The sequence below is a fragment of the Tupaia chinensis genome, unplaced genomic scaffold (genome assembly GCF_000334495.1).
Source record: "Tupaia chinensis unplaced genomic scaffold, TupChi_1.0 Scaffold143646_2, whole genome shotgun sequence".
Taxonomy (NCBI): Eukaryota; Metazoa; Chordata; class Mammalia; order Scandentia; family Tupaiidae; genus Tupaia; species Tupaia belangeri.
This window is the reverse complement of record NW_006203495.1, coordinates 116,396-127,379: the sequence shown is the minus strand read 5'-3', so window position 1 is coordinate 127,379 and position 10,984 is coordinate 116,396.

Here is a 10,984-nt window from a genome sequence, read left to right as displayed (position 1 = left end):
CTCCCCGCCCTCCCTCCCCCCCACGCTGGCCCAGCCCCGCAGATGGGCCTGGGACACCGGCCCCCGGCAGGAGCACCTCCCGAGCTCCTGTGGGTCGAGCTCTGGCACAGGGAGGCAGGCACGGGGTCCTGGAGGCGTGCACCCCAAACTCTGCAGCGTAAGAGGACTTGAGATCCAGCCAGGCAGGTGTGGGTGCTGGCGTGTGAGCAGGGCAGTGCCACATCTGCTGGACACCTGCTGCGTGAGAGGCGGGGGCCCGCAGGCCCGGGGGGTGCAGAGGCACACAGGCCTGGGCGTGCATCTCAGATCTCCTTAGCTGTGCAACCAGGAGCAAGCTCTGACCCTCTCCGGGCATGTTTTTCCATCTGGAAAATGGGCAGCTCTCAAGGGCCGCTCTGAAGACCCACACGAGACAGGAGAACAGATCACCCGGGGCGGTGCAGCTCCCGAGAGAGGGCTGCGGTCTTCGCTGGTGCGCATGCCTGGGCCTGGGCTTGTGCCCATGTGTGCATCTGCCCGTGTGTGGGCATGTGCATGTGTGCCTATGTATGTCTGTGTGCCTGTGTGTGTGCAGGCGTGTGTGCTCGTGCCTGTGCGTGTGCCTGAGCCCATTCCTGTGTGTGTGCGGGAGCCTTTGGCACTGGCTCAGCAAATGGCATCCTCTTACCCGCGTGGCAGATCTGTCCAAGGGCCTCACAGACGCCCGACTCCAAGCCTACGGAAGTGCCGGCCCTGGGCCAAGCCTGGAGAGCTGGTGTCCCAGAGCACGCGCCTGCACGGCCCTCCGGTGCCTCTCAGAGGTGACACCGTCTGCCTTTGCCCCTCTGTCGCTGTTCTCCCCGGAGCTTACCACCTCTGCGGAGACCTCAGAACAATGGCGGGCAATGGAGCCGAAGTACTAGCCGTCCCGCTCGGGGCAGACAGAGCTACCTCCGTGTGGAGGGTCTCCACCCTGAGCTCTGCCACCCAGGCTGTGTTGGCGTCCCCCGGGGGAGCTGTGTCCTGCGGCTCACCACCTTACTAGCGCGGGACTCTGCTGTGGGGAGAAGGCGCAGCTTCCCGATCAGCTTCCTCTCAGGGGATTTGAGTTTCTGCTTTGTTCTTTCCCGAGTCTTCTTGCTGTCACAAACAGGGCTGCCGTGAGCCTTGTCCCCGTGTCCCGCATAGGACAGAGGTCCTCTGGGAGTATTCTCGGGGCGCTTCCTGGTAGGCTCAAGACGTGGTGGCGTCTGTCCCCACGCAGCACGATGGCATTTTTCCATGGCTGCGTGGCCGGCCCAGGCCTGCGGGGCTCCCGGATCCCTGCCAGAACGCCGACCGGGATGAGACCAAGGTTAGCATGACCATGGCCTTAGAGTCCCCTCTGCGTCCTTTACCTGATTTTCTACGGGTGGGTCATTGCTACCTATTGACTTTTAGGGGTCTTTACCCGCTGATAGTGGTTATTTATTGACTGCAAGTTGCAAATGCCTCTGCCCATCTGAGACTCGTCTTTACGCTTTTGATCACTTTTTTGGTGGTCTTTGGAAGAACAGAATCTCGTTTTTGTAATTTAGGCAGATTTTTCCATCTTTTCCTCTTACAGCTTGCACTTTCAGGACCTTGGTAAAGAAATATTTCCCTACCCAAGGTCATAAAAACAGTCTCTATTTTCTTCTAAAATATTTAAAACATTGCATTTCACATTCCAGTCTCCAGCCATCTGGAATTGATTCGTGTGCTGCTCTGCATTGGAAATGGTTTCCCTGCGGATGGGCCACCACTGTGCCCGCCTCCTCATCACCCCGCAGTCTACAGTCACAGCTCCACACCCCCCACGACTCGCGCCCCACGCACGCAGGGTCTCCATGCACTCTGGCACCGGTTTTCTTTAAATCCCTGGGCCGCAACCCCCCACTGAGGCATTACAGCCCACGTATCTGAAGTGACAAGACCCGGCCTGGCTCTTCAGGTGCGTCTTGGTTGGTCTTCTTACCCTTTTTCCTATGAGCTTCACGCACACTGTGGAATCCCTTGCACGGTGCTCTGGGCATTCCGACGGGAGTGCGCTGACCCTGGAGGGCTGCTTCAGGGGAGCCGTCCTCTTTGGGTCGGCACCGTTGCCCTCACCCGTCTGAGTGTAACACCTCTCCACAGCGGGGAGGCTTCAGGGGGACTTGAAAGGAACACAACGCTTCTCATTAGCTATATTCTGTGTCCCTTCTATTTTTCCTTGCTGTGGTACGTGGTATCTTTTAAACTGTGATTTCTGACTATTGCTGGTTTGAGTCCCATTCATCCTAATAACTTGTCTCCAGACTCTTTTGTGTTTGTTTTTTTTTTAACGAGTACAGTCGAGTCATCGTAAAATAGTGATTTTTTTTCCTCTTTCACTTGTCCCTATTCATTAGCCTTTCCTTTGATTTTCTTGTCCTTTTGCACTGGCTACAGTTGAGAAGTGAAGTGGGCCGGCAGGTGGTGTGGTGGTCACAGTGGCTGGGTCCCACGTGGCCCACTGCTCAGTTCAACTCGAGGACCCAGCGGCTCGGAAACAAAGCTAAACCAAAAACATACCGAGTGCAGCGTGTGCCCGAAATCCTGAAGGAGAATGGGGCAGGAGGGAATGTAGGTGGCCATCCCCCTCGGAGGGCGATCTCCCTCTCCCTCTCCCTCTCCCTCTCCCTCTCCCTCTCCCTCTCCTCCCTCTCTCTCTCTCTCTCTCTCTCTCCCTCTCTGTCTGCCTCTCACTGAAAACTGCACATGCCCTATAGAAAAAAAAGTTAAAATGGCAAACCTTATGCCATGGACATCTTAGTATTTTATCACAATTCTCTAAAAGTGAATATAGGGACCAGCAGCTAGCGTAATGGCTATGTCACTGGACTCCCATGTAGTTGACCACGGTTTGAGTCCTGTGCCTGGTGGCTTAAACTCACGCTAGATGCATGTACGTGCATGCCCAGGATCCTGAGAGGAGAATGGGGAAGGGATTGCGGCGTGGCCATCCCCCCTGGGGGGTGATTTCTCGCTTTCTGTCTCTCTGTCTCTCTCTGTCTGGCGAGCGCACGCGCCCTATAGCGAAAACCTCTCCAATCAATAAAGAAATAAACAAATAAAAGTGAATATAAAGGACATACGGCTGCTCCCGCGAGGGTGTGGGTCACTTTCGGCCCCAGAGCCCACGCTCTCCCTGCTCACCAAGGCTGGACTCAAAGGCAGGTAGAAGACCATGGCCCTGTGAGGAACGTGGGGGGGCAGCAGGAGGCAGATGGCTAAAGCACCAGACCCCGCGGTTTGGATTCCAGACCTAGTAGCTTGGAAATCACGCCAGGAGCGCATGCGTGCATGCCCCAGTTCACGAGAGGAGAATGGAGAAAAGGCGCAGCGTGGCCGCCCCACTCCCGGGTAAGGGGGTGATTTCTCTCTTTCTCTCTGTCTCTCTCTGTCTCTCTGCAAGTGCATGTGCCTTATGGTAAAAACCTAAAAAGGGAAAGAAAGAAAGAGAGAGAGAGAGAAGATAAAAAGAGCAGAAAAGAAAAGAAAAGGAAAAGGGAGAAAGAGAAAAAGAAGAGAAGGAAGAAAGGCGGAGACGGCGCCCGGAAGCCCAGCACGGCCCCCCTCTGCCTCAGGCCTGCGCTCGCCCACCGGCATGCCATCACCACAGCCTGAGAGGACAGGGAGACGGGGCCACCTTCAGTCCTTCCTCGCTCACCTTCGAGCGTCCTGCGCGTTGGCGGGTACGCAGGTGCACAGTGAGTGCCCACGGCGTGGTGTTAGGCCGCGTCCAGCCAGCCTGTGGAGAGTGATGCTGAGCCGCCAGGCACGGGCTATGCGCTTTCTCGGGCCCGTGGAGGAGTCGGCCGCTCTTACACTCTAGTTAAAACTGGCATTAAGCAATAGGAAGGTGAACGGCACAATTTATACTAACAATTTAAGCCAGTTTCTTACTCAGTGTGACCCTGACTGTCATATAAAAGCCACAATAAGGTCAGCGTCCCTCTCGTGCCGAATCCAGGTAAAGGACATTGCAGAGGGAAACCGGCAACACGGCCCACAGACGCCCACAGACGTCTTCAAGCCAGGTTAGCAACTGAGCCCCAACAACGTACAGACAAGCACCAGGGCCAGGCAGGGACTCTCGAGGTGCCCAAGCCTGGCTCGACTCAGAATCCATTGATGTCCGAGGACGGAGGTGCGGGCTGGTGTGCAGGTCCCACTTGGCTGGCTCCGGGCCCCAGGCTCCAGCAGGGCATCCACTGAAGGGCCAGCCACAGCTCCCGCTCCCAGGAAACCTCAGTCCCCAGGAGGTAGGAGACCGGGTTACTCAGCAGTAACTCCGCGGGGTGCCAGACTGCAGAGGGCGGGTCCCGGAGGAAGAGCGAGCACCCTAGGGACCAGCCCAGGCAGGACGGGAAGTGCCCAGGCCGCAGAGGGGACCCGGGCGTCATGGCGAGCTCTGCACCAGGGCGGGGCTCCAGCAGGGGTGGGAACGACGCCAGGTCAGGTGCAGAGGAGCCGGGCCTTGGAGTGTCCCCGGAGCTCCGTGGGAGCCATGGAGGCGAGTCTGTGTCACTGTCCCTTCACTGCACCCCGGCTCCCAGTCAAGGCTCTTCCAGTGAGATGGAGGGTCCCGAAATGCACTGGCTTACTAAGACCCGCCACTGCGACGCTGGTCACAGCTCCCGTGACTGAGTGACCACGGCACTAAGTGCCCACACACCTTCGTCCCCAGTGGCCATCTGAAGTTGGCATTATTTGCACCATTTTATGGAAGGAAACAGACTCAGAGAATTTTAAACTATGAGTGACAGAGCTGAGACTTGAACCTTGCTCACCTTCCCTCAAAGCCAACACCTTCTGTACACAGCTTGCCGCCTTTTAGGGTGTGTTAATAGAGGTATGCAATCCAGAAAAAGGGACCTGAAAGTCTGGCGGGACTGGGGGACCCAACTAGAGGTCTCAGACCGGCCTAAGCCAAAGGCCTCCCCCGGGCCGCTCACAGAGTAAGAAGTGACAGGAACTCCAGCTAACGAAGGGACCAGCGACGAAGCAACCAGGACGCCAACAAACAAGAGCCTAAAGGTTTCTGTCTTCAACAGCAACTTTGCGGTTTGTGCATTTCCTAAAACGAAAGGCTTCATCTGCCCAATGGTCTATTTTGGCCTTCAAAGTTTCAAGATGGGACGGCAAAAGGTTCCGTCCCGAGGAACAAGCCCGGCAGTCACAGCGGGAAGGGCACAGGAAACAGGTCTCGGGCTCGTTCGTCAAAGCCTCCATGTGTCCTTGGGACGCTCACGTGTTCTGGGCCCCTGCAGGCACTGGAGACAGCGGTGAGGGAGATGGAGACACGTGATGTTGCGTGCACTGCACACCCACACACGCCGGGCTGTGACTCAGGTTATGGTCAGCGATCCTTGAAGACAAGAAGAAGAAGATCTTCTCCCTTGACCCAAGGGATGTTTCTTAACATTCCATTAAGAGTCCTGTGGACCTTGGCCCTTAGATCAGCGACTCTGTTAGGAGATGGATTTGGCTACTAATAGAAATTCAAAAGACAGTGACTTAAGTAAATTGAAGATCTATTTTCCCACATGTAGAAAATTCCAGACTGAATTTCAGAGCTTCTCTGGTAGCTTGTGTCCCTGTCCCAGGCTCCCTTTTGGTTTCTGTGCCACCATCCACAGCAGATGAGTTCATCTTAAAGGTTGAATCGAGGACACAAGACAGCTGCTGGAGCTCCAGCAATTGCAGCACTAGTCCATATAGGGAGAAAAAGGAAGAGAGAGAGAGCAGAGGCTTCTCCCATCAGAGAGCTTCCCTGGGGCTGCACCATGATTTCCCTTCACATTTCATTGCCATCTCTTCCCCAGTCATCAAAGGAGGGGACAAGAAATCTGCCTGAGTAGGACCTGGACATGCCAACTACACCAGCATTCTGTGACGAGGGAGAGGGAGAGATGGGATCCCGGGAAGGACCGAGGCTCAGCCAGAACCTGGCGATCAGAAATGGACCAAGGAACCCTGAGGTCAGAGCTCGGCCTAGGGGCCCAGGAAGTCGCCTCACAGGAGAGAAGGATGGAGGGACTTTCTCCTCTACATCCATTTGAAAATTAATTATGATAAAAACCGGTAAACAGTAGGTGCTCATTGCAGAACTGTTGTAAAGCTAAAAGATGGCCCATAGCCTAGCAGTTAAGAGAGCCATATCCCTCATGGCTGACTGCGGTTTGAATTCCAACCCGGAGGCTTGACAGGCACACCAAGCAACGCATGTCCCAGTCCCGACAGGGCGGCGAGTGGAAGAGAAGGCGTGGCAGCGTGACCACACCCCACTGGGAGTTGCTTTCTCCCTCTGTGCGTGTCTTCCCTCTCTCTCTCTGGCAAGTGCATGTACCCTCTGGCAATTAGAATAATTTGGGAGTGCAGCAGATGGCATGGTGGTGATTAAGGTGCTGGGCTTCCACATGGTCAACCGTGGTTCAAGTCCCGGACTTGGTGACTTCAATATCACACCAGGCATGATATTCACGCGTGTACATTCCCAGAACCCCAAGAGGAGAATGGAGGAGAAGAGATTGCGGCGTGACCGTCCCCTTTGGGGGTGATTTCTCACTTTCCCTCTCTCTGTTTCTCTCTGACTCTCCCTGGCGAGTGCACAGTCCCTGTGGGCCAGCAGGTGGCATGCTGGATCCCACACGGCCAACTCTGCAGTTCACGGCCTGGACCAGGCACATGCATGCGAGTGTTCAAAATCCTGAGAGGAGAATGGAGAAGGGATTGCAGCATAGCCACCCGCCCTGGGGTGAGTTCTCACTCTCTGTCTTTCTGTCAGTTTCCAGGAAGTGCACATGCCTTACGGTAAGAATCTAAATAAATAAATAATAGAACAGAAAAAATAAAACTCCCACCCCGGAGATAACTTCTGGTGTTTTTATCCATCTGAGCTTTATCAGCCCATGTGTTTATAAACGAAAGTTGGGACATCTAGTTTTACCGTCTGCTGCTTCCCTACTTTTCACTTAGAAGCTCTTCTCCAGCTAAATCAGTTTAGAAAGTTTCGCTTTGAATGACAGTGCAATCTGCCGTCACTACTGTCTTCGTTTAGGATGGATTTGCTAACGCACCATCCTCGGACGTTCCCCGTGCCCCCTGAGTCGCTCTGTGATGGCGGCTTGGCATGCAGCCCTGGGCCTCCGTCTTCACGTGTGTCCTTGTGACAGACTCCTGGTCCACCAGGTCGCGAGGTACGGACACGCGTGAAGACTTGATGCAGTGTACGATCGTGCTCCCGGAGGTCCGGGTCCCCGGGGCCCGGGCGCTCGCAGGCTTCCAGGCCTCCTGCCTCATCACCACCTGCTCCCTGTGTCCCTGGGGAAACACGAGGCGAGGGTTGCATTCTAAGATAGTGAAATACGGATTCATCTGGAAGTAGTTTTTTTGTTTTGTTTTTTGTTGTTGTTGTTTCGTTTTGTTTTTAAGTCAACATCGTTATTCTAGTTTCATTATGTTTAATTTGCAGTAAATTATGCCTCTACTGTGAAGTTGAAGGTTGTTCCGTTGGATGGAGTGGAGACAGAGTTTGCAATTGATGGCGGGAGCTGGCGATGGATGCCCTGCCGGCGAAGCAGCATCAGGGCCTTCCAGAGCCGGTGCTGCTCCCAGGTGGGGCGACTAGGACTGCTGAGAGCTGCAGCTGCTGCAGATGACCCTGAGGACTGCGTGTGTCAGCTATCAACTGCTGAGTAACAAATGACCCCAAGACTTTCGGTGGCTGAAAGCAATCAATGTTTACTATCTTTTTTCTTCTTCCTGTTGCTGTTTAGGCAGGGGATTTTCTATTTTATTCATCTTTTTAGACAACCAGCTTCTGGTTTGGGCGGTACCCTCTGTCACTTGTCTGCTTTCTCTCCTGTTCTTCATTCTCTTCTTAGGGGACTTAGATCATTGGCTTTAAACTTCTCTTTCCTTCCTAGCATAAGAATTTTAACCTTGCTAATTTACTCCAAGGACTTTTTTCTTTTTAAGGTTTATGCCATAGGGTGCATGTTCTAGCTGGAAAGACACAGAGACAGTGAAAGGGAAGGTATGATTTCTCACTTGGGATTCTTGGGGTTCTGAGCACGCAGACACATGTGCCTGGTGTGATTTCCAAGCCACTGAGTCCAACCCTCCCACCATGGGAATCCAGCACCCTGACCACTGTGCTACCTGCTGGCCTACTCCAAGGACTTTGAAATTACATCCTCAGCACTTTTTTTCACTAGTGGGCACAGGAGCTCACCAGACAGAGAGCAAGAGGGAGAGAGATCATCCCCCAGGGTGTCGGCTACACTTCAATCCCTTCTCTCCACTCTCCCTGCGGGATTCTACACTTCAATCCCTTCTCTCCACTCTCCCTGTGGGATTCGTGCGCACATGTGCATGTGCCTGGCATGCTTTTGAAGCCACTGGGTCCAGAACTCGAACTGTACAATTTGCCATATGGGATCCTGTGCAGCCCCAGTCCTTGTAGAGCTGGTGTGTCACGGCCCAGCACGTGGCCATGTCGGGGAGCACTTCACTGCCCGCGAGAACACACCGCTGTCCACCTCTGCGCCGCATGCCCTGTCGGCCGGTCAGACCGAGAGCAGAGCCCTGTCCAGTGGGACAAGCGGAGCCTCTCCCAACTCTGCCTTGCTGAGCCTCGGTGGTCATCACATGGCGAGCCTCTCTTCCAAAGCCATGGCCGGAGAAGGGCCAGACGGAGCTGCACGCTCGCACCACGTGAGCGCCTGAACCCAGACGTGCAGGCGTCCAGACCAAGCGGGCACTCAGACACACACCTAGGGAGGAACTAAAAACCATGCAAACAGCTCAGCGAGAGATCCAGGGGCCAGCCTACGGAGACAGACACTCGGACCGCACGGGGTCAGAGATCAGGCACATAGACCGGCACATGGGTGCTCAGACAGACACGGGAGACACCGGCCACACGGGCGCAAGGGGACCCCAGCCGAGAGCCTGTCCGAGACACCCATGAACACACAGTCCCCCTGTGTGGGGCAGCCTGTCAGTCCCGTTCTGCCCTCCCGGCCCTGGACTCGGACTCCGGGCGGGGCTGGACTGCTGGAGCACCTGCTTGAGAACAACCCTCGCCCTGCGGATGCCCCGGGCCGCCCTCAGATTTATGTTCTGAGCCGACCTCGTCTGAAGGAGGAGAGCGAGGAAATGCAACCCCAAGTTAGAACGAGCAGCGATTTTAACTGCAAGGCTCAGGCGGGACACAAGTCCAGGGAAGCGGCAAAGGCTCCCACGGCCATTCGGAAGCAGAGGCCAGCCCTGGGCCCTCCACGGTCCTTGCACCCCTGGAGCCGGAGTGGGCCTGTGTGTGTGCGTTAGGGTGGGCGTGTGGTGGTCAATGCTGAATGTGACCGTCCCTGCACAGGCTGTAGCTGGACCCTCTGAGCAGAAGCCGCCTCAGGGACCCTCCGCTCACCAGCTGGGGTGTGGGAAGAAGCCCATTCTTCTCTATCTGGCCTTTAGATTACAGGACGAAAATTGAATTTAAACTCTTTGCAGGGAGGTAATTTCTCCTAATGACTCACCCTGCTGCACAGATCCCAACTTGGTTAACTCCTAATTAGATGAATCGGGTGGAGAGCGATTGCCTTCCTCGGGAGGGTCAGCCACAGAAAAGGGAGACTGTTGGAAAGCCAACGACTCCCCTCCAGAAAAAGCCGCACCTAGGTCGGGCGGGGGTAGGGGTCTGCAGGCCTGCCCTGAGGCTCCTGGCCTGCCCCCGCTCTGCCTCTCTGCTGCCACTTGCTCTTCCTACCATGCAGTCCCTGTTGGTGTCCGTCTGCCCCCCTGTCCTGACTCTCCCTGGGCTTCTGTGAGTCCTGCCCATGTAGTGGGGTCCCCTGCTCCCCTCTCTGCCAGGAGGTGAGCTGGGCCTCTCCCTGCACTCCCGAGGTGGCGTTCTCTGTGTGGAGAGGAGGAGAGAAGCACCCGTGATGCACTCGGGTCACTGTTCTAGTCTATGCTGCTGATAACAGAAACCCCGAGTCTGGGCAGTGGCAGCAAGCAGAGGCTGCTTCAGCCCACGGCTCGGAGCTCCAGGCCAGAGCCCCTCCGTGCCCCGTGGTGTCCTCTGGCGGGGCCACGGCATGGCGGAGGGCAGACAGGCGTGCTCTGCGGCCCATGTGTGTCTCTTTCCTTAAAGACCCACCAGGAGTCCACCCTGGGGGCCCTGCCCTGATTGCCCTAATCCTAATCCCATCCCTAAGATCCTCTCCACACCATAACCAGAGCAAGTTTTCACCTTCTAACCCCATTACTAAGGCTCAACCCATGAGGGTGGGGGAGTGAGGACGTAGCCAAACTCCCCCACAATTCATGCACTTTCCACAAAATCATCCCAACCGTCAAAAAATATTAACTCATCCCAGCACCAACTCAGGAGTCCACATCTCACGGGAGACTCCAGGGAAACTCCTTTAAGCTGTGAGCCTGTGAAATCAAAACTGATCACACTCCCAAAACACAATGGTGGAGCATGCACAGGACAGAAGTGCCCATTCCACAAGAAAAAAGGAGTGACAGACCCCAAGCCACTCTGGCTCCCAGGAGGGCAGTCCTGAAACTCTGGGTGCCATGTCCCTGACAGACTGAGGTTGGCCCCAAAGTGCTGGGCAGCCTGTCCTCTGGCCACAGGGCTCGTCCCATGCTCAGCTCTGCCTAGTTGGGGTCTTGTGCCTGCAGTCCTCCAGGACAGTGCTGCACACCAACAGCTCCATAGTTTTGGGGTCTCGAGGGTGGGTCTTCCCCTGAAGGTTCACTGGGGCTTGCCCTATTGGGAACCCTGTGGCAGCTCTGACCCACGTTTCCACTTGGCTTTGACCTAGAGGAGGGTCTCTTTGGTGGTTCTGCCCTTGGGACAAGTCTCTAAGCCCCCAGGACGTCCAAAACATCCTTTCAAATCGTGCCCCACAGCTCTCGAGGTCAGCAGGCCTGCAAAACTACATGC